Source organism: Pelecanus crispus, chromosome 2, assembly GCF_030463565.1.
Source record: "Pelecanus crispus isolate bPelCri1 chromosome 2, bPelCri1.pri, whole genome shotgun sequence".
In the NCBI taxonomy this organism is placed as follows: domain Eukaryota; kingdom Metazoa; phylum Chordata; class Aves; order Pelecaniformes; family Pelecanidae; genus Pelecanus; species Pelecanus crispus.
In genome coordinates, this window is record NC_134644.1 from 95,668,777 (window position 1) to 95,693,990 (window position 25,214).

The window sequence follows — 25,214 nt, forward strand, 5'->3', positions numbered from 1 at the left end:
TCATAAATTTTGCAGATCTTACAACCGCCTGCATTTTAAGGCATCCCGAACATGTGTGGTTCTACTTAGCTGTCATCAGAGCTACCTGAGATTCACCTATTACATCCATGTTTGCATTCCAGACATATTACACTATGGTGCTGCCACTTCCTTTTCTCTTAGGTGCATCTTCATTCATACTGTTCACACCTGTCAACCAATTCACCTTCAGCCAGTCGTATCTTTAAAATGCTAATGTATGCTATGCTATGCAACAATGTACTTATGTCTCTGACAGGCTGGATAATAATTTGAACTGAATGAAAAAATTTAGGAAGAAACCGTGGTGCAGTGATTTATGTGAGTAAGTTATAGTACATCTATTTATAGCATTACACAGCCTTTAGTGACAGTCTGTTGGCATCATTGAGAATCCTTGCACAGAGCTTGGACAAAAACACTAACAACAACAATAATATTTAATTGCATTTTATATGCAAAAATTAATGGGACTTCAGCTAACAGCAATATGTTATTCATATGCTACTGATTCTAAATTGGGTTATGACATATCATTTGTTCCTCAAATTCATTGAAGATGCATGCATTAATTTACAAGAACTCTAGAAAATGCATATGAGGAAGAAAAATTAGCTCTGCAGTTTACACAAAATGAGGAAAATGGAGAAGAAGTTTATCACAGGACACCCACAAGATAAGAAATCAACTCTCATTAGAAAGGCATATATTAATAGAGCAACAAAAGATTACATAGAAAGATTTAACATAAAAAAATGGTATAAAAAGAAAAACAATAGCTTGTGAATTTTTTAAAATTATCTTCTTAGAGCAATAAAAAAACCCAGATATCCTTGGACACATTTGCAGAGTATTTGTATGCCACAATAACAGTCCCAGGCACATTAACACTTCCATCTTCTATTTTTATAACCACTATAACAAGCTGAACTTATTTTTTCCCCTATGGTACCAGAAAACAAATGTTCATTCTTAATGTATGATGACCATACAAGGATTTATTTTAAAATAATCTGGAAGAATATCTTAAAATGAAGGAAGACTACCAGTGCAAATTTGTTTTGTAAATATGCAGAGAAATTAGAGTTGTTATTAATTTAAAATTCCATTCTTCACAGACAGATTTTGTCCAGCAATCTCTACATTATAAAATAAGAGATGAGGAGTTACTCATCTGCAGTAAACCTCTTTACTGTAATTGTGCTTTTAAAGAGTGTTGTCAGTGTAGATCATATTATAGCTGCACATAATCCCTATGAGCACTAGGCCTTTTTTTTAGTTAATTAAAAAAAGAAATGTAGCCCCAGTTGTTGCAGCGTATCAGCCCTGGGCTGCCTGAGGGTTCCCTTCAATGCTGTAAAGGGCATTATTAAAGGTATCTGTGACAGACTGACTCATGCAACAAAACCAGATGTGACCTATAGAGCAAAGGGAATTTAACAAAGCCAAGTTACATCCTTATTTTCCCTCAGTCTTCTCACATTTGAAAGATCACAGTAGCCAATATAGCTCGGAGTTGGGATGGAAGGCAGGTGTCAGGATCTACTCTGGCTAGAGCATTTCTAAAGGATCACATATGTGATGGGAAAAAGGCAATCTTCCAAAACTTTAGATTCTTTCCAAACATAGGAAACAGAGAAGAGCATAAAATCATTAAAAGGCATGCAAAAAAGTTCTGGAGAAGCAACTTGCTCTGAGTAATAGAAACAAAGGATTTTTTATTATCAGGGAGTTTAACCAGAGTTGGTGGGGCCAAAGTAAGATTAAGATGCACTGCAGAAAGACTGCCAAAAAGCTAGCCAAAAAGCTAGGTAATTTCTTTCCTTCCTACCAACAAAAGGAGGTTAGGAAGATGCAAACCCATTAATTCTGGGGAATGGATCAAAGGAGTTGATAGAAATTAATGTCAAGAGTAGAACAGAGAGCTCCCTTCCAGCCTCCCCCACCACTGCCAGCTGTTACGGTCCCCACCTCTCGCCATTACGGTCCCCACCTCTCTTCTGTGATACCTGTGTTTGCACTGGGCGTGGGTGGCTGCGTTTTGACAGCAGAGGAGCTGCAGAGGTGGCCTCTGTGGGAAGAGGTCAATGGGCTCTGCAACAAACCCACTGCAGAACACAGCTGCGCCTGTCAGCAAAGGTGGTGGCGTCTCTGGGAAAGTATGTGTCAGAAAGGGCAGGAAATGCCGGACAGAGAGAGAAGGAGGGAACACAAAGAGTGAGAAACAGCAGAGGGAACACCAAGGTCCGAGGAGGAGGAGGAGGAGCTCCATGCTGGAGCAGGTATCCGTGCTGCAGCCCATGGAGAACAATGCCAGAGCAGATGGGTCCGCCTGAAGGAACTGCAGCCTGTGGAGACCCCATGCTGGAGCAGAGGAAAACCATGAAGAGGAAGGAGCAGCAGCAGAGAGGAACCGCTATGTACTGGCCACCCCTTTATCTCCCTCCATGTTGCTTGAGAGGAGGGAGAGGAGTTGGGAGTGACGGAGTGAAGTTGAGCCTGGGATAGGTGGGAGGAAAGGTATGGTTTTAATTTCTGTCTTTTTTGCTTCTCACTAGCTGAAGCTATGTTATTTGGCATGAGATTAAGGGTTTTTTTCCCAAAGTTGAGTCCATTTTGCCCACAATGGTAACTGGTAAGTGATCTCCCTGTCTTTATCTTGACCCATGAGCTTTGTCATCCTGTTTTTTCCCTATTTTGTCCTCTTTTCCTGCTGGGGTTGGTGTGGAATGAGTGAGTAGATGGGTGGGCTGTGGGCCATGGCTAACCCACCACAATATCACGCTGTTTTCTAAATACTACAGGAATCTTCCTATTCAGTTCTGCAAGAAAGTTTGGGCTTGTCAGCCATCATTAATTATCCTGTGTAAAGTCATCAACAGAGTAATTTTCCACTATCTGCTAAAAGCAGAAAATTAAAAAATGCTACACAGATTTGGTACTGTCTTACTGCTTGAGCAGTCACATTTGATGACCTCTAATGAGAAAGCTGATAACTGCTGAATTTGAAAAATCCAATGACAGTAGCAAGGAAGAAGAAACTTTAAAATAGGTACACAGTGATCTGGGCTTTAGACTGTTTGAGACTGACTTAAGTGGGCATCAAATAGGACTATGCAGGCAATGACTAAATCAAACAAAAGGAAATTATTTTTCACACCATATGCAATTGAGCTGAAAAAGTGTGCCACAGGACTTGTGGATGTCAAAATTTACACTGTCTTGAAAAAGAGTAGACAAATTCACAAGTGGAAAATCTGTGAAGCACTTTTAAATGCAACATCATCAATTCTGCTTCATTAAGTAACTGAGCCACAGATTTCCTTGTGCTCAGACAGATTATTGGGGAAGTGTCACTATATGCTAAGATTATCTTTTCCACTTTTTCATAGGCATAAGCTACTGGCTAGCAACAAGGTATTGGGCTACGAGGACATTTCCTTTGTCTCAGAGTGCCTGTTCTTATGCTCTTTATTCCTAACAATCTCTTTTACTCTGCTTTTCAACAACTTTTCTCTTTTGTTCTATTTACAATATTTTAAATAAATATACTCGTCCTCTGAGCCTCTCATGTCATGGTTTACATAGTCTCCATGTCTCCTTCCTGCCTTTTCAGATTTCAAGTTATCTCCTAAATGCTGTTTTCAGTAAGTTTCCTGATTTTTGTGTAGTTCCCTTTTTTTAAAGGTAACATTACTTTTGTGGTGGTGGTGTTTTCTCCTTTTAACCACGCAAGGATGCTCACAAACAATGTTTAGTACTAAATCAAGGTTTACTTTCCTTATGGGATTTCTCTGATTAGCTTAGTTCAAGCACTGAGAAGGAACTTAGCTTAGCAAGCTTATGTCTGCACGCCTATTCGTGCAGTATCATAACCCATAACAGACCATGGCCCATGACATTTGCCCAGCCCATACGGATGTGACTGAAGCCTCCTGCTGTTGTTGCATTTGCCATAGGCAAAGATACTCTCATGTCCCTGAGCAGTTCCTCGGCCTCAGTGAGAGGCTGAGAATATAGAGTAGCTGGGACTTGCCTTTAGCTTTCGCATTTTAGTGTTTTCAAAAGAGTTTATCCTTCTTTGCACAGACTATCTAGGAGGGAGTAGCAGGCAGGCTGTTCTACATTTTTGAGGTTTTTATTGAATGGCCATTAATTGCCATCTAAAAAAATGAGAAGTGGGGATACGGGAGGTGAATAAAGTTTGAGTAGGACCAGCATATCAGACATTCACAAATATTATTTTTGGAAGATCTCACTGAAAGATTGTGCAGAAAAAAAATGTATGTTAAAAGAAGAAAGATATACATGAGGAATGTAGAAGATGTCCCAAGAGATGAAAAGAGGCATGGAAGAAGATACCAATTTATTGGCATAGAGAGACATGAAAGAAGGAAATAGAATGATATTTCAGACTATAAAATGCATTTTGAGATCCTTTTAACAAGAACATCTGACAAAGACTAAGGATGCCACAAACGGAAATGACAGAGGAAAAGGAATGCTTCTTGATGAAGTTATTTACAGGATGGTTTTGGGTATTCAAAGTGACGAATCTGGGAAAAGTCAGCTGCAATTCCTTGCTCCATCAGATTTCATTATTTCATTAGTAAAAAGGAAATCCAAAGCACTGGATATAAATAACAATGTGGAAGAAAGGCAACAGTTAGTTTATTAAAATACAGAGCACCCACAAATGCCTGTTAGCTGGAAGTAGAAGAGTAAGAAGAGTCAGAGAGTCAGAAGAGTAAGACTATGAAAGAGCCTTCAAATACAAGCAGTTGCAACAAAAGCCCTAACTGGTGTTAAGAGGGAGGCCTCTAAGTTACAAAAAGGCTGAGACAATATACGTCTTTGCAATTCCAGGGATTTTAGGGATCTTGCAGACTTCCCAGTAATCGACTAAAGGACATCAGCATTGCAGCCATTTTTTTTTCTTAGATTGGGGTAGTATCCTACACAGACAGCCAAATTGTATTAAAAATATTTAAAATATGAAAGCATTTTAAATTACAGTAGTCTAAAGTGCCTGAGATTTTCTTTTTCTCAGTTTAGGAGGAAAAAGATAAATACTATATATTGCTATTAGATTGTGGTTACAGCAAATAAGCAAAAATCACTTGTCCTTGAATGAAGATCTTCTGTATTTCAATTAGGTGCATGGTGGTTTATGTAGCTATACTCTGAAAGTAGGAAAACTACTGTGTAGAATGGAGTGGTGAGAGATCAATTAAACAGTGAAGATAGTTCCAGTCCAGCACTGGTAGACAACAGAACATATTTAATTGCTGATTCTAGCCGACGTCCAGTAATTTGATTTTTAAACAAACTTTGGGAAATGCAAAGGTGAAACAGCAATAGCACATTATATTCCAAGGTCCTCTGAAATGCCAAATTGAACTTAACAGAAAACATAATGCTGCCAAAGTGTTGCAACATTACAGAAAATCACCTGCACCAACTGGAGAAAGTATGGCAACACAAAATATCAGAGATCTAGAAACCATAGCCTACAAGCCACAATGGAAGAAAGTGGGCTTGTTTGTCCTATTAAAGGGATAAGGGGAGAGAGGGCAATAGCCTTCAGGTGCACAGAAGGCTGTAATAAAGAGGAAAGGAATGAACCTTATTCACATCCACTGTGAATTGCATTCACAGGCCTAGATTGCTTTGTGGGATATTTAAGTTGGGCAACAGGGAAAGTATTCCCCAAAGATAAAAACTGACAGGAACAAATCATCTAGGACAGGTGTAGAAGCTCCAGAATTTGAAGAGCTGGTTAGACAGACATCTATTGAGGATCTTTCAAGTATACTTGGTCCTGCCACCAAGCGAGGAGAAGGATTAAATAACCTCTTAATGTCTGAGACTTCTTTTTCTACATTTTACAAAAGCATTCTGAAGTAGGAATAAAACCTTCTATAAATTATATTTTGGAAACAGACCTAGTAGGGTCTACTCTACAATTCTGCTTCTGCTCATGAAAATCGGTTGAACATTTCAGTTATACACAAATCCCCCTTTTTAAAAGGAATGAATTAAGTTCACAAAATGGGTTTCAGTAAATACGTCAGAGGTGAATGTAAAAGTGGTAAGTAGTTAAATCTGCTTTCTCTCTTTTTCCTCTTTATTCCTTTTTGAATCTCTGTCATCAGAAAATATATTAGAAGTGGAGGAGGCTGAAAAGAATTCATTAGTGGCTCTGGTAAGGGTTTAGAAGGAAAGTCTCAGGTTTCCGTGAAATAAGGAAATACAGAGAGAGGAAGTTCAGACAGGGTGTTTACTTTCACCACTACAGCATTTTAAAAAGGTTAAGCAGATTTTTATCAAGATGTCAAATATACTTTCAGCTATGATCATACACAAAGCTTCATTTCAACCAGAGCTACCTCAGGAACTAAATCAGCTGAAATTTTTTAGTTCATTTCCTTTATTAGTGCATTCAGACTGTTTTTTTTTTTAAATGAGAGGACATTTGTTGACAATAAGGACAACTGTTCACGTGATAATTTAGATTTATACAAACATATGATTTAGTGTTATTCAACATTCTGGTTTAAAAATTAGCACAGTAGCACAGATTGAATGGCTTACAGTCCAACTTCCTGGCAGATTTCAAAATGCAATTTACTGAGAAATGTATTTTTATGTTGAGTATTTTGAGTAGCATGTCTGAGACATCACAGGTTTCCTTAAAGCTATTTGATAATCTGGAAGAATAAATTTAATGCTTTTAAAAAAAAACTACTTGCCTCAATGTCCACATTCTTTGAGAGCTGTTGTACATAACCATGCTGTAGGTACGTATATGCCCAAGCATCTGAGGTTGGACATGCACCTTTTAGCTCTAACAGTATCAGCATGCCCATGTCACCTCCCCTTCCCCCCCTTATAAACTGAGTACATTCCTCACAATCTGAAAGACTCTTTATTTAAAAGAAAATCAAAATATAAAAAACCATCAACCATGGCTCTGAGAATCAGCAAGGCATGCAGGCTGTGTATATGTTTCAGGGCAACACAGTCCACAGAACCTCTACTTACTAGTAAGTCATTTTTCTTTCTCATTTCAGCAAGCATCCACTTGCACGATTCTAACCAATAGCTCAAACATAAAAGAGCTGCCTGAAGAGAAGCCTGGTGGCCTACAGGAAAAGACTGTCATATTCCTAATGCTGTATTTGAGTACAAACTGCTGAATCCAATCACCATTCCGAAGGGAAGGAAAGGGGTTTTCTTTATAAAGGAAAACCCAAGAGATCTTTCTGAGAAATCACACTGTGTTTAAGAAGGCAAAGACATTTCAATACCCACTACGAAGAGTTGCCTCTGCTGAAGATGAATGCCATCTGTGAAATAAAACCCACCAAGAATGGAACACTAGGCAGAACTTTAGTTGCGTTCAGTGTCTGACCCCACCCTGAAAAACCTAGTGTAATTGGCACTGATTATGCCAACCTCCACCTTTTCTACACTTGTAGCTGCTTGTAGCTGATTCATCACTAAAAGCACAGCTTATTTCATAAAAAGATTGAGGAGGAAACAAGAAGCTATTGCTCAAATGATTCTCCTTTTACCCAAGTAAAAAATGGAAGTTTAGATCCAACCACAAATACCAGATTTTTGTCCAGTGGAAAAACCCAAATGAGTCCGCTAAGAAAGCATCCTGCAGGCAGATGAGAAAAATCAGAATTCCATCGTTTTTGCAAGTGCAAGCCCAAAATAATTATAAATTAAGTTTTCCTGATTAGATAAAGAATGGCTATCTTAATTCTCAAAGATATTTTGGAATCAAATGCAGAGGGACTTCTTCAAGAATTACTGAATAGTTAACACATCAGTCTAAAAAAAGGAACATTGCCACCCATAGAAACTTTATCGACTCTTGTTCTTCTAGCCATAAGGATCTTCTTCATTCACACCTTCTTCATTCACATCATTTAAAACCCCAAAACTGTCAGGTTCCAGATCATGAGATGCAGAGTTCCCTCCAGTTCCTTCAAAAGGAGATCTAGCCCAATGCCAAGTTTCACAACAGTGTGCAGAAACAGATGAAGAAAGTCCTGAAATCAGGGGCCTTCTCTATGCTGGGACAATTAAAATTATCTTAGGTGTGTTTTGCACACCTTGGGGTGAGAGGATGAGCAAAAAAGTAAACATCAGATAGCCCATCAGGATTGGCATGACATTATCCTGTAGATCCATGGTAGCCACTGTTTGATAGGTATTAAGGTATTCTTATGTCTCCTGTCTTTGGCTTCCCTTGAATGACCTGTGACCTCCCAAAGTTAGGGTAGATTCACCAAAGCTAGGAGAGAGCCTTTTGTGGCTGGAATTTAGAATCATAGAATCATAGAATCGTTTAGGTTGGAAAAGAGCTTTAAGATCATCCAGTCCAACCATTAACCTACACTACCAAATCCACACTAAACCAATCAAGCGTAGACTAGACTAAACAATGTCCCCAAGTGCCACATCTACCTGGTTTTTGAACACTTCCAGGGATGGTGACACCACCACCTCTCTGGGCAGCATGTTCCAATGCTTGACTACCCTTTCCGTGAAGAAATTTCTCCTAATTTCCAGCCTAAACCTCCCCTGGCGCAGCTTAAGCCCATTTCCTCTCGTCCTATCGCTAACTACTTGGGAGAAGAGCCCAACACCCACCTCACTACAACCTCCTTTCAGGTAGTTGTAGAGAGCGATAAGGTCTCCCCTCAGCCTCCTCTTCTCTAAGCTAAACAACCCCAGTTCCCTCAGCCGCTCCTCATAATACCTGTGCTCCAGACCCTTCCCCAGCTTTGTTGCCCTTCTCTGAACACGCTCCAGCACCTCAATGTCTTTCTTGTATTGAGGGGCCCAAAACTGGCCACAGTATTCCAGGTGCGGCCTCACCAGTGCCGAGTACAGGGGGACAATCACCTCCCTGCTCCTGCTGGCCACACTATTCCTGATACAAGCTAGGATGCTGTTGGCCTTCTTGGCCACCTGGGCACACTGCTGGCTCATGTTCAGCCGGCTGTCTACCAACACCCCCAGGTCCTTTTCGGCCAGGCAGCTTTCCAGCCACTCTTCCCCAAGCCTGTAGCGTTGCATGGGGTTGTTGTGACCCAAGTGCAGGACCCAGCCTTGTTAGTTGGCCTCGGCCCATCGATCCAGCCTGTCCAGGTCCCTCTGCAGGGCCATCCTACCCTCCAGCAGATTGACACTCCCGCCCAACTTGCTGTCATCTGCAAACTTACTGAGGGTGCACTCAATCCCCTCATCCAGATCATCGATAAAGATATTAAACAAGGTTGGCCCCAAAACAGAGCCCTGGGGAACACCACTCGTGACCAGCCGCCAGCTGGACTTAACTCCATTTACAACTACTCTCTGGGCTCAGCTACCCAACCAGTTTTTTACCCAGCGAAGACTATGCCCGTCCATGCCATGAGCTGCCAGCTTCCCAAGGAGAATATTGTGGGAGACGGTGTCAAAAGCTTTGCTAAAGTCCAGGTAAATGACATCCACAGCCTTTCCATCATCTACCAGGCGGGTCACCAGGTCATAAAAGGAGATCAGGTTGGTCAAGCAGGACCTGCCTTTCATAAACCTGTGCTGGCTGGGCCTGATCCCCTGGTTGACCTGCACTTGTCTGTTGAGTTCACTCAGTATGAACCTCTCCATAATCTTTCCTGACACCGAGGTCAGGCTGACAGGCCTGTAGTTCCCCGGGTCCTCCTTCTGGCCCTTCCCTGTTAATTTCACAAGAGACTGAACCTTTGCCCGAGATCCACAAAATGGTTTTGAAGATGTTTGTTTCTTATGTCTAGAAGATGGGTTTAGATAAAACATCCAAGAAATAGTCAAAATACATTTGATTTGAAGACAAGCTGATGAAGCACCATACAAGAAACGTTAGTCTAGGGAGACTGAGCTGTCTACTGTCACTGAGCAGTGAGGGCAGGCTGTTCTGCATGGGAAGGCAAATTGGGGGCCAAGAGTCACAGGAGTCCCCAAGAGTTGGGAGCCAAAAGGCAGGAGTCAAGATCTCACCAACAAAGAACTGTGAAGTCCTGTTAGCAAGTCAGGGTGAGGATCATGGTTCAGTGGTGTACTTGGCAGTGTCATGTTCATGGTTGGACTAGATGACTACAAAGGTCTTTTCCAACCTAAATGATTCTATGATTCTATGATCATCTCTGGAGACGGTAACCAGGGTAAACCACAGTCCAGTGATCTCCAGTCAAGTATATTGTGACAGGCACGTTTGAGGTCAAGCCATAAAGTCAAGTCTGTGGGTGAGGGTCAGGGTCCAGATCAACAAGTTAGATGGTACAGGCATGACTGCAGTGCAGCTGCAAGGTAGCTGAGGTTAGGACCAAGGGTGAGAGCCTCAGCAAAAAAGCAGCCCCTAAGGGAAGAAGCAAGGAGACCCTACTGTAACTTCTTACAGCTTTCTTCATAACAGCTCTTACTAGCAAGCTGGCCTTACATGCAACCAGCTGAGATCCTGGAAGGTAGCAGAGTGAGCTTCTAAACTTGACATCTACCACTTGGTCTGTGCTTTTCGTTGAAAGCACCTGGGAATAGTATATTTTCTAGAGTTACCTTTTTTTTTCCTAGGGGTGTTTCCTACAGTCTGAAGCCCTTCAGATTCAGGGAAATGCTAAATGGAGATAAGGGTTTGGAGGGAAGAGGAAAGAAAGAGAATATTACAAAAGAAGTAAGGTAATTGATTGTCAATGTGAAAAGAGTTGGAAGTAATACCTAACTAGTCCACTGACAAGACACAAACTTCCAGAAAAATGTCCCAATTTAGCCAGACTGCTGAGACCTCAAGACAGTGAGCATACCTCTCCTCTTATAACCTGCGCACAACAGAGCAAGGAGGAAGAATACAGTGGCACACAGAATCATAGAATCATAGAATCGTTTAGGTTGGAAAAGACCTTTAAGATCATCCAGTGCAACCATTAAGCTAACACTACCAAGTCCACCACTAAACCAATTAAGGGTAGAGCAATAATTTTATGTTTCCTGGCTTGGTGCCTGGAGTATTTTTTAATGAAAGTAAAAACTAGGAATCATTAAGGTTGGAAGGGATCTCTAAGATCATCAACCCAACACCATGTCCACTGAACCATGTCCCAAAGTACATCTACCCATTTTTTGAATGCTTCCAGGGATGGGCACTCCACCACCTCTCTGGGCAGCCTGTTCCAATGCTTGACTACCCTTTACGTGAAGAAATTTTTCCTAATATCCAATCTAAACCTCCCCTGATGCAGCTTGAGCCCATTTCCTCTCATCCTATCACTAGCTACTTGGGAGAAGAGACCAACACCCACCTCACTACAATCTCCTTTCAGGTAGCTGTACAGAGCGATAAGGTCTCCCATCAGCCTCCTCTTCTCCAGGCTAAACAGCCCCAGTTCCCTCAGCTGCTCCTCATAACACTTGCTCTCCAGACCCTTCACCAGCTTCATTGCCCTCCTCTGGACACACTCCAGCAACTCAATGTCTTTCTTGTACTGGGGGGCCCAAAACTGGACACATTATTCGAGGTTACAATGTCCCCAACTGAAGTTGTTTAGCACATGTGCACTACCAATATGAATGTTCATATGGACAATCACTTGAAGAACAAAAAATATTTAGAAATTACATAAAGAACAGGATTATTAACAATGCTAGAAAGATACAGAACTATTTGTGAGAATCAATAAAGATTGTATTTAAAATACTCAAAGGAAATTAATTCAGAATCAAAACACCTATTTACAATATGGAAGCCTGCATGTTGGAAAGCAATAATTCTGGAAAGAATATAGAGTCCATGGTACTTAACCCAATGAGCAGGATCTCTCAGCATGATGCTGCTGCTAACAAGGCCAATGTGACCTACAGATTTGTAAAAAGACTTCTCTATGGATCTTTACCTCTTTATAGGATATTCACTGAGAGCATTACTGACAACCACTGTGTTCAGATATGACTGCTATAAAAATGACATAAGAAATCATGAATGAATTCAGTAAAATGGCAGAAGAATGATCAGATGCCTGGAAAATCTTCATTACAGAGAACCCTTTAAGATGTTCAAGCTATTTATAGTATTATAAGGATGTTTATGACATGACTGAGGAATTCTGTATGTAAAAAAAAAAAAAAAAAGATTGGAAGAGGCCTCCGGGTTATTAAAATATATGTGCATTTTCTGTAGGCACACTATCCTGTAATCCCTACTTGTAGAGAATATGTTTTAATGTAGAGAGCTGAAAAAGTCATAGCAAGGATAGTAAGGAGAAAGGGATATAGTTGTATTTAAATAATTTTTAACTGGAAATACAATGGCAATTTAAAAATGAGGCAATTAATTATGGGAATAATTAACAATTGAAAACTTTGGACTCACTGTTGAAAGATACTCTCTTTCTAAAAAGAACTACATTTTAGCTATTGATTTTATTTTTTGTGATGTGGTGGACAAAATTGCAGGTGGCATGTTAAAAATTAACATTTGCCTGCCAGCTGTATATTTCATCAGAATTATCAGGTTATCTATGAAAACATGGCAATTAGTATCTGCTTAAACTACACATTTTACTCTTAAAACAAAGCAGCATGACTCATCGTTTTATCTGAGGATGTTAGATGTAATAAATTACTGCAGATCAACACACGGAGAAGCAGCTGAAATCGCATCTACTTCACTGCAAAATGGTAAATGACCTTTTCTCTCTATGAAGTCCTGAGGTAGGAAAAAACATTGCATGCAAGAACTGCAGTGTCTTTATTGACCTGTGCAGTAGATACTTGCGCAAGGCATTTGCTAAGCTGTTCATTTTAAAATAGTGGACAATAGGAGTGTCTTCATGTAGGTAACTGGACTTCCAGTAATGGTGCCTCTCCCGATAACAATGAAATATGCATTTCCTAGGATCAAAAGCACAGTTTACAACATTTCAAAACATGACAAGCCTTATTTCTACGTAAGGGATCTCTCATAGCTCCTAAAAACCATTTAGCAGAGCAAAAATCAGAAAACAGCTGAAGGAAAGTGGTCTTCTGTCAATAGTGTTTCTCTACAAAACTCAAGGTAATTTCTCAGATTCCCAAAAAAGCACCAAAAGGGCAGTATCCCACACTTGATGGACCCCTGAAGTTTTCCAAAGGAGTAACTGAAAAGCTGCAGACAAAGAGGGCTAACCAACCACCCCTCTTCACGACTCCATCTCTACAGGGCAGAAGCTCCTAAGCAACTTTTGAAACAGTGAGGTATTACAAAAGAATAACTCCAGGACTTTAAACAAGATGCAGGATGCTAATGTAGTACATGATCCATTTGCAGGCAAGGAACTGAGTATCTTTTTTACCTTACAAAAGTACTGGTCCACCATGCATATACGAAGCCTCTGTACCTCCAATCACTACCCTTGCTATTGTTTTTTGATCTACAGGTCTTGGTCATCACATAAAAGTAAAGCACAGTAACTGACTTGGATAATAAAAGCCTCGAGTATCTGTTCTGTCAACATGTGCTGCGCAAACAACGTTCCACAGTCACTTTTTGAGGCTCACAAGTCATAGGGAGCCAGAAATCATTTTGCCAGTAGCTATGACATTTATTGGCTAGTCTATTGTCTCAGACTTTTTTTCAAAAAACACAGTGGTGTGTTTAGCACTGTGAAAGCATCAGTTGAACCAACAACCAGCATGAAAAGAAATCAAGAGAGGAAAAAAAAGCAATTGCAGCCACGCAAACTGGAAACTGCCTAATGAATTTATTGAAATGTTACAGCACAAAAAAAGAGGGTCCAAGACTTATAATCCAATGTGGATATGGAAAAAGAAAAAAAGCAAACATCTGGGAAATACTATGTTTTTATGGTATATCCAAAGCAATCAAAAATATATCCATCCACTTTAATGATTTCTAGGTGCCTCTCACTTACAAGATCATCATCTGCTTTGCCACAAATGACAGATACTTCCTTGGTAATAGTGCAATGAAATACTTGTTATTGCCAAATATAGAATGTATTAAACTTGTGTAGTACCCCCCCCAAAAGAAAATACTAAACCCCATTTTTTCTTCTTTTTCTAGTGAATAATAAAAGCCAGCATGAAATAGGCTACATTAAGATGCCTCCAAATACGATTGTGAATGAAGTGAATGAACAGTATAGTCACTATTAAAGCAGAGTAAATGTCAGAGAGACATTTACAGCGCATGCAATGATGCTATTAAGAGAATTAGTCTATTTAAAGAGTGGAAAAATCTTTGGGGTAATCCAGTAGCTAGTGCAGAGTGACTATGAATAATGGTTAAAGTTTCAGTTGTTCTGCTAATACTGCCAGGAGGGCTCTAATTATTCTCTGTGATTTCTTTACATGCACTTAAATACATCAGTGCTTTTTTTCCCCCTCAGAGATATTCAGAAATTAAATGTTTGTTCCAGAAAGTGGAAAGAATACTGTTCCACTGTAGCCACCACTTTTATGACAAACTACTCCTTAAGAATATATTTAAAGAACACAAAACTTTGCTGTAAAGAGCTTAAAAACAGATAGTTTAGCCCTGGTGCACTAGGCTTTGTAAATATAACTCTAGTAGGGAAATGGTGGTGAACTGGGACAAGCCCACAATTTCATTCTGAATACATCCATCCCTTTATCAGAACTTGTCCAATTCAGAACAGCAGCTTCTGAAAAAAATGTTTCAAAGACTGTTCTTGTTAAGAATCATGAAGGTATAGATGTCTTGGTAGAAGAGGCAGCAGAATACCGCATCCCAACATCAGTGCGAAAATCTAAATATATTAGTGAGAGTAAACAAAGACTACAAGCACAGATACTGAAATCCCTCTATTTTACCAAACTCTGAAGTCTTAATTTCTGAGGCCAAAAATAACTCATTGAACCACCATGTATTGGGTTTGTGTGGCAAGGTTTTGGTAGCAGGGGGGCTACAGAGGTGGCTTCTGTGAGAAGCTGCTAGAAGCTTCCCCCATGTCCAACAGAGCCAAAGCCAGCCGGCTCCAAGATGGACCTGCCACTGGCCAAGGCTGAGCCCATCAGTGACAGTGGTAGCGTCTCTGGGTTAACATATTTAAGAAGGGAGGAAAAAAACTGCACAACACCAGCAGCAGTCAGAAAAGAGAAGTGAGAATATGTGAGAGGAACAACTCTGCAGACACCAAGGCCAGTGAAGAAGGAGGGGCAGGAGGTGCTCCAGGCACCGGAGCAGAGATTCCCCTGCAGCCCCTGGTGCAGCCCATGGTGAGGCAGCTGTGCCCCTGCAGCCCATGGAGGTCCACGGTGGAGCAGATATCCACCTGCAGCCCGGGGAGGACCCCACGCCGGAGCAGGTGGATGTGCCCAAAGGAGGCTGTGACCCTGTGGGAAGCCCACGCTGGAGCAGGCTCCTGGCAGGACCTGTGGACCCGTGGAGAGAGGAGCCCACGCTGAAGCAGTTTGTGAAGAACTGCAGCCCGTGGGAAGGACCCACATTAGAGAAGTTCGTGCAGGACTGTCTCCCATTGGAGGGACCCCACGCTGGAGCAGGGGAAGAGTGTGAGGAGTCCTCCCCCTGAGGAGGACGGAGCAGCAGAGATGATGTGTGATGAACTGACCGCAACCCCCATTCCCCATCCCCCTGCACCACTTGGGGGGACAAGGTAGAGAAATAGGGAGTGAAGTTGAGCCCAGGAAGAAGGGAGGGGTGGGGGAAGGTGTTTTAAGATTTAGTTTTTATTTTCTCATTATCCTACTCTGATTTGATTGGCAATAAATTAAATTAATTTTCCCCAAATTGAGTGTGTTTTGCCCATGACAGTAATTGCTGAGTGATCTCTCCCTGCCCTTATCTCGACCCACGAGCTTTTTTGTTATATTTTCTCTTCCATGTCCAGCTGAGGAGGAGGAGTGATAGAGCAGCTTTGGTGGGCATCTGGTGTTCACCTAGGGTGAACTCACCACACACCAACAGTCATAGAACAAAATAAAAAGGAAGAACTGTAATTTTAAAGTGATTGACCTGCTGTGCTATTATGTACTTATCCATTTTTCTGACAAATTTAATAAAGTAAAGGTGTGTGTGACACTGATTTTTGAATGCAATTTTTAAAAACTCTCTTCCACATTAGATTGGAGACAAAGGATAGAGAAGCATGCAATTGAAAGTATTCTACTTTAATGTATTCTCTCTAGTTCCTCTTCTGCTAAATCAGGCTTCCTACTTTGCTGTAGAATGTTAATGTTAAATTTCACATGTATTTTACCTTTCACACATAGCATTACACCATAATCACCACTAATGTTCATTAAAAACTTTACAGGGTGTCATAAATAGAAATAACAGTACTAAACAGCTACTGTATGATGAGAATGATAACTGAAACTGGAAAAGCAGAAAGGTATCATAAATATTGTATGGTCTGTTTTCACCAGTAAATGACTGACGTATTATGTAAAATTATTATGTTATTAGCCATATGAAATTTATCAGTGAAATGTGCTTTCTAAAACATGACATAGCTCAAAACCTAAACTAAGACAGGTGGACTATCAAACATTAGTGCCCAAAGTGCGTTCTTAAATTCATAATTTAGACCCTTAACAAGCGACATACTTTTTGTCAAGTCTACACTAAATGCTTCTGCATCCAGAAGACTTTTGTACCATACTGTTAATTTTAAATCTACCAATATGTTTCAATTTGCTATTTAAAAATGCCACTTATTTGAAATGACTCAGCATGAAAATGATAGAGAAGCAATTCAAGGTAAGAACCATGAACCTTTTTATCTGTTTCTTGAAAGTTTTAGACTTTTATTGAAATATTGAACCTTGGGGGAAAATCAATTGCACACTCTATCAGAAAATATTCTTCTTATTGTAATATCATCATACTTACATAATCCATTTCAGCTTCTTCAGTGACTGGGCAACCTGAATGTAATGAAGTGGCAACGGGTACCTATGTAATTTTCAAACCACGCAGCTTTTGATAACAAACATACACTCCTCTTGCAAAACTACTGTTATTCTCATCAATAATTGGAAGAAAAATGGCTACATTATTTCTGGTGTTACATTTCTGTAAGCAAAGAGTCAGTATTAGAAACTTGGAAGAATTGCAGTACTACCTGATCGGATTTTTTTTGATATAAAAACCATCCATTTGCCATTATAGGATATGATTCAAGGGGACACTTACCTTTTCATTTCTCTCTATCTGAAATCACAGTATTCCTGTATTTCACAGCACTCTGCTATGGGACAGACATTAAAGAAAACTACAGACTCACTGAAAGATCAGGGTTGGAAGGGCCCTCTGAAGATCTAGAGTCCAATATCTTGTTCCAAACAGGGCTAACTTCAAAACTAGATGAAGTCACTCAGGGCCTCTGTAGCCCAGAAAATATGATTTTTACCTTAACACCACAAGCTCTGTATTCAATACAGGATCTCCAGAGTTCTCTGACCTTGCCTTGGCCTGATTTTCAGTCATGGCAGCAATTGCCTGGTGGCCATGTGCCTGTGGTCTCCCTATGTTGGCTTTGCTCTGGGAGCACCCAGGGCAGGGGGCTAGCACCCCTACGTAGTCACTGGGGGACAAACAGCCCCTCTGGGGTCATGGGTCTGCGGGAGGGCAGCCTGTGGCTCCCAGACTTGGCCTGGGAAGCAGGGAGAAGGTGGCAGGCTGTGAAGGGAAAACTTTATTAATATAGCCCCAAGCGGAATAAAACTGATGGGGAAGGGGGTCCAAACCACCAGCATTTACTTCCTCCTGATGAAGAACTTGAGACACTGCCAACTTGCTCTGACACCCTTGATTTCTGCTCAAGTAACATTGGTATCATTCACCTTAGGACCCAGAGGGACATATGAAGCATAACACTCAAAATCTTGTTTACGGACAAAAAGGAAATAAACCTAGTAACACACACACACACGCACCCAGAGCCAAGATTTTAATGTTAATTTATATTTATTGTTAGTATAACTGAAATCTTAATAGTCTAATCAAAGAATCATTATTATTCCTGCTCTAAGTATTAGAGAAAAAGAAAGAAAACCAAATAAAGAAATAAATACTTCTATATTAAAAAAGCAAAGTTCCAATAGTAATAATACAGTTTAAATTGTTATACATGCACTTCCTAGTTTCTAAACCTTTTTCTGGTAAAAGGCTTATGCTTTAAGTATTGCTGTGGGTCCTAAGGTTGGTGGCTTCAGCCTGGCAGTGGTGGTGAGATTTTCAGCAAGTCATCAGCATCTGGAGTCCTTTGTAAGGAGGAGTATGATGCTGACGTTGATGCTGATGGCCACTTCTTCCCCAATCTAGGATCTCCTTGGGGTAATTCTTCTCTATATGATAACACGCATTTATACCTTGCTCTTCCTTTGTTGGTCTGAAAGTCCATGCTATATCCAAATTTAATATATATGGTGGTTTATATGTGTTAGAACTTGTTCTTTGTCCCCCCTAAAAAACTCTTTTGTCCAGGCCCAGGTCTGTATTTCTTTAACTGACCAGCAGTGAACTACCTATAGACCGGGGGTCTCCAGTGCCAAGCCTGTGCCCCATCTCTAATCATCGCATGCCTGTATTCCTCTGCACTGCATTCTGTGTCTCCGCTTCTTAAGAATTCTTAAGGTCCACTACGACACCAGGTCTGTATTTTTCCACATTATGTTACAGCTGTAAATATCTCATTCTTCACAGAATAGTTGTTCTTTACTATTACCTATATAATAACTTGTTGTTGTACTGTACATGTACCAGGGTATAAGAAAAGTAAAATTAATTAGCTATAGCCACCTTGTCATTAGAAAAATTGGTGTTACAGCTAATTCAAGTAAAAACAATGCTCCAGGACAGCCTTAACCCTGAGGCCTTGCAAACTCAGTACGAAGCACATGGCAATGGCAGTACTGTATTGCTGGGCTACATGGTTACAGGAGACTGAGGACTATACCAGAGAAAAAGGGGATATACTAGATTTTCTGCATAACAGTTTTAGTTGTGTTTACGTTTTTCTGTTTTAATTAGATAATGTGACTGTTATTATTGTGACTGAAATACTACTACTAATTGTTTGTTGTATTTTCATTAGATTGTTAAGACCTTAATTAGACTAACAATAGATTCTGAGCTCTGTATTTATAGTGTGTCTTGTCCAGCTGAATCTTGAAAATCTCCCTGCACGCGGATTCCACCACCTCTCCGGGAAGCCTTTCCCAGTGCTCAACCCCTCTCTTGGCGAAGAATTACTTACATCCTTCTAGCCAGGATTTACCCTGTTGCAACTTTTGCCTATTACCTCTTATCCTTTCATTGCGTGCCTTTGAGAAAAATCTGACCGCATCTTCTCTGTAAGTTCCTTCAGGCAGTAGGTGGATGTTAGGTGTCCCCCCCAAGTCTTTTCTTCTGCAGGCTAAACATCCCAAGTTTCCTGATTCTCATCATTTGCCATGAGCTCCAGTCCCCTGGTTACCCCTGCAGCCCTTTGGTGGACTCTCTCCAGTTTCTATTTGCATACTCTCTCCATCTTCCACGTGGTCTACCATGCAGAACTTGGCACTTAAGTTCTTCCTCAGAACAGGCTTTAATTCTGGTAATGACATGTAGATTAGTAGAAAGGATTGACACCTCACCCATGTATGTGATGTTCGATGTCCAAATGCAGACCGGTGACAAGTGGTGTCCCTCAGGGGTCCGTACTGGGACCAGTCCTGTTTAATATCTTCATCAATGACACAGACAGTGGGATCAATTGCACCCTCGGCAAGTTTGCAGACGACACCAAGCTGAGTGGTGTGGTTGACACATCAGAAGGATAAGATGTCATCCAAAGGGACCCGGACAAGCTGGAGAGGTGGGCCTGTGTGAACATCATGAGGTTCAACAAGGCCAAGTGCAAGGTCCTGCACTTGGGATGGGGCAACCCCCGGTATCAGTACAGGTTGGGGGATGAAGGGATTGAGAGCAGCCCTGCGGAGAAGGACTTGGGGGTACTGGTGGATGAAAAGCTGGACATGAGCCGGCAATGTGCGCTTGCAGCCCAGAAAGCCAACCGTATCCTGGGCTGCATCAAAAGCAGCGTGGCCAGCAGGTCGAGGGAGGTGATTCTGCCCCTCTGCTCTGCTCTGGTGAGACCCCACCTGGAGTGCTGCGTCCAGCTCTGGGGCCCTCAGCACAAGAAGGACATGGACCTGCTGGAGCGGGTCCAGAGGAGGGCCACCAAAATGATCCAAGGGCTGGAGCACCTCCCCTGTGAGGCCAGGCTGAGAGAGTTGGGGTTGTTCAGCCTGGAGAAGAGAAGGCTGCGGGGAGACCTTATTGCGGCCTTTCAGTGCTTAAAGGGGGCCTACAGGAAAGATGGGGAGAATCTTTTTAGCAAGGCCTGTTGTGACAGGACAAGGAATAATGGTTTTACACTAAAGGAGGATAGATTTAGACTGGATATAAGGAAGAAAATTTTTACAGTGAGGGTGGTGAAGCACTGGAACAGATTGCCCGGAGAGGTGGTAGAGAACCCTAAAAACGTTCTATGATTCTATGATTCTATGTGTACGAACATGCCTGGAGTAGAAAATAGATTCTAAAATTTTGTCCTGGTTTCGGCTGGGATAGAGTTAATTTTCTTCCTAGTAGATGGCATAGTGCTGTGTTTTGGGTTTAGTAGGAGAAGAATGTTGATAACACGCTGATGTTTTAGTTGCTGCTAAGTACTGGTTATGCTAGTCAAGGACTTTTCAGCTTCCCATGCTCTGCCAGGTGCACAAGAAACTGGGAGGGGGCACAGCCAGAATAGTTGATCCAAACTGACCAAAGGGCTATTCCATACCATATGACGTCATGCTCAGTATATAAACTGGGGGGGTTGGCCGGGTGGCAGTGATCGCTGCTCGGGAGCTGTGTGGGTATCGGTTGGCGAGGGGTGAGCAATTGCATTGTGCATCACTTGCTTTGTATATTGTTATTATTATTATTATTATTATATTGTTATTCTTATCATTACTATTTTATTTTATTTCAATTCTTAAACTGTTCTTATCTCAACCCAGGAGTGTTTCTCACTCTTACTCCTCCAATTCTCTCCCCCATCCCATCAGGGTAGGGGGAGTGAGCGAGTGGCTGCGTGGTGCTTAGTTGCTGGCTGGGGCTAAACCACGACAAATTTAAAAGACCAAAACTAGTTTTTGTTTTTCCTGTTTACTAGCCTTGAAGCTATATGGAAAAAGAAAGGAAAATGAGGAAGCCCTTAGAAAAACTTTTCCATGTTCATGAAAATATTAGTAACTTACATTTTAAAATGCATTAATTGAACTTACAGGAATCTACATTTTATAATAGTTATAGTTATTTATAGTTGTTTATAATTTCAAATAATATATTTCCAATGTTTCTGTTCTTTACTAACAGACTCAAGTCTCAGAAATGTACAAGGCTTCTCTGTTTTAGATTAATTTAAAAACAATTTTGAAATATTTCAGTTCCTGTAATGAATGGTATTGCTTCACCATGTTTCGGTGAAAAAATTAAAATCCCACTCAATGATTTGAAACCTCATTCATTTTCATCTGCTACTTGAGTGGTGTGTCTAAAACCGTCATTATACTGCCTCCTTTTCAAAGACAGCATTTGAGAGAACCCACTGAACACCAACACCTTACAAACAGCTCCCTGCAATGTTGTAAGAATTTCTCAGTGTATATTCCTATGTCTCATGATGCAAAGCACCAGAAGAGAGAAAGAAGAGCAATTATGCTAACTGCTTGTCAGCGTTAAGATCTTGCACTCAGTGTTAGTGAGTCATTACCCCTACAAACTGTCAGCCAGGCTGTATCAGTGAGACAAATAACATTATGAGAGGCTATTTTAAATATATATCTTGAAATAAGGCTGCAAATTATTAGAGGTCAGAAGAGTTTCACGTTTCTCTTTTAGATACACTGAAAAGATAGAAAAGCTGTGTGAGAAACACCAAACTGGGCATTGAAAATACTGCCTTTTACCACAGGAGTTTAAAAGTGACTCTCACAACAAAGTACACATAGAAATAAAATCCAGAGTGTCCAGTGTTATCAAACGCAGCCCTACAAAACTACAGTTCATAAAGGTGTGGTTCATAATACGCATAAACATCTACACATCTACACCCTGCAGGCAAACACACATTATATAGTGCAAACCCAAGCCAAGCCTAAGTATGACTCCTCTGCAATAAATCATATGAAATTGTAAAAGCCCTGGGGGCACTGACTGGCCTTACTAGCCCTGACCAACCCCACCCTCAGCCTCTGCCCATGGCCCAGGAGCCTTCCAGGTAGTTGTAGAGAGCGCCAAGGTCTGCCCTCAGCCTCCTCTTCTCCAGACTTAACAACCCCAGTTCCCTCAGCCGCTCCTCATGAGACCTGTGCTCCAGACCCTTCACTGTCCTTCTCTGAACATGCTCCAGCACCTCAATGTCTGTCTTGTATTGAGGGGTCCAAAACTGGACACAGTACTCGAGATGTGGCCTCCTTTCACCTGTACTTGTATAAATGAAAACTCATTCCATTATTGTGAAAGTACAGCAAATCAATTACATATTTTTTTCTTTTTCAGCTATCCAAATTCAGGTGGTCTTGGTTGTCCTGGATCAGAGTGAGCTGAAATGAGATGACTAATAGAGAATTCTTGAGTTTTGGTAAGAAGGTCTTAATTTCTCTTGAACAGATCTAATTTTTAATTTAAGAAAGTTCTACCTTCAATCTGTTTTTGTGTTTGCATATGATGAGGCATATGCATGCATTGACTTGCTCCACATTCTATGCAGTATAGATTGTTGCGTAGCAGGAGGCTCTCCTGCTTTCTGGTCATAATTGCATGACAGTTAGTCCTTAGAAGAATACATTGTTCTCCTTAAAGGATTCCCTGATGTTTATAAATTATATTCTTTGTAATTATCTTAGATGAACTTTATATTCATCTACATCTGAAGATTAAACACAGAATGTTCCTTTAAAATCCTGGTGGGAATTTTATTTGTGAAAATGTCCATCAGGAGTACTTTCTACAATTCTGATGAAAAAATACCATTGTCTGTAACAAAGAGATTGCTTTGAAATATTTCTTGTACATTCTGCGTCATTTTGATGGATTTGTACATCTGAAATGTCCTAATTATGTATTTACCACAAGTTTGCCGATTGCATTTAGGTTGATTAATATAAATCAGCAGTACAGAATAATAGAGCCTCGCCTCTACAAATATAGCAGCATTAATAATACATCTTTGCTGTTATCTTTATTCAGCTAGTTTGTATTGACTAGAATTTCCTATAGTAATGTGGAGTTCTTCATGTGCATTTAAGTGCTGAAACCCTTTCTGATATGTAAGGAAACAGGAAACGTAAGCTGGTGCAGCTTACTGTACTGAGACTGTAAGAACACATGGGATGGGCACATGAACACAGACTGCCTTCGAGCAAGCATGGGGTGGCTTAAGGTAATAAAAGTGAATTGAAGTCTTAGAGAAGGATCTGTATTAATTCAGAGAGGAAAATGTTCATGCTCTTCCCTACTAAATATGGTTCCTCATATCTAATATAACCACCAGGCCTGACATTCACATGACTGTCTAAGCTATGTAGGCATCCAATGGGGAGAATGGGAGCTTTTATGGCATCATTCATTTGACCTTTTTCAGACATTCACATTGAGTTTGAAATGGCTTTTGCCCTATGTGTCAAAAGGCTTATCTCCCTGAACACAAAGGAACACACAAGACGGTGTCAGGCAGAGGAGTCCCAACAACCTAATCAGAGAAAATTGAGCACCCTGACCTGGCTCATGCCAGGGCTTTCACGGGGGAGCCGTCAGCCCGATGGTCTAGAGTTGATGCCAGTCAGTGAGTCAACAGGAGATGCTCTCTGGATCACCTTACAGTCTGAGGGGGGTTACTAGCTACAGGGGTCTGGGACACATTATGGGGTGCAAGGCAAGAACATCTTGGAATTGTACAAGACTTGGTAGGGGATGTTTAGGGGAAGGACAAAAGGTGGGGAAAGGGAGGGAACAAAAGGTGGGGAAAGGGAGGGAGCCCCATTTCAGCTCAGTATCTGCCTGAGCTGGGCTGTAGGAGCAGGCTGTGGCTCCTGGACTGACTTCCCTGCTTCACCTCGGACCTGCCTAGCAATTGCTGGACCTGATCCTGAGCTTGGCCTCAGACCTGCCTCATCACCACAGACTTGGCTGGTGTTCTGGACTCTTGCTCAACACTGGCTGCCAGCAACTGGGTTTGCCCAGCTCACCCTGTGCTGTGGGGCAGGGCCCCGGCTGGTGAGGTCCCTGCGCTGCTGGGAGGTGCCATCACCCATGGCTTCCCATCCCTTTGGGAGCGGCCAGCCTTTGCCGTGCCCTAACAGAAATACACAATGGTGTGGGTACAATATGTCTGAATTGTACCTCAGTATATATACGCACACCCCTATTTCACCAGATACTAATGTATGCTGATCTCACTTGAAAACAACAAATTTGGTGTTTCTCTTGAGTTCATTGGCATAATTGTTGAGTGGTAATTCAATATACCTATCTATTGATACAATCAAAATGGTATTCTCAAAAAGGCTATTCAAAGACACACCAAAAAAACCCTACTGAAAAACAACAGTTGGCTACATTTGTATGAGACTGCTTTCAAACAAATTAAGAGAAAATCCATGGAATAATATGGAACATAAATTGCACATCTTTCAAAAAAAATTATAAAGGACGTGATGTCCATGATCTGGACAAATTTGATCTGGAGCCCTAAGCATTTAGAAGCACATCCTACGCTCTGCACTTGTATAAAAGTAGCTTGTGTTACTTCTCACTGAAGTAAATTACATTTTTCTTTTAAAGAGATGTAGAATCAAGGGTCATGCTACAACCTTTCACAGGCTAATAAAGGCTTTGATCAAACTCGACGTTTTTTAAAATGCATCTGCTCCTACTGTTTCAATGTTTCCCAATCCTCTAAAAATAGCCAGCAATATGATTGACTTGCTCCCTGAAAAATAACAATGTGGATGATCTTCTGTATCTTCTTGGCAAAACAAGCAGTACTAAAAGACAGACTAAAGTACATCCACTTCTGAACTAAAGTTTGCAAACAAAGAAGTATGTTAACCCTGGGAGGGGAGTGAAACCCCAACAACTTATCAAATTA

At 41.0% G+C, this 25,214-nt stretch overlaps 1 protein-coding gene across 1 annotated transcript in view; it reads right to left on the reverse strand.

Moving 5' to 3' along the window:
* Window positions 1-25,214, reverse strand: part of ADCY2 (adenylate cyclase 2) — a 241,385-nt gene that overhangs the window by 99,960 nt on the left and 116,211 nt on the right. The window lies entirely within an intron of this gene.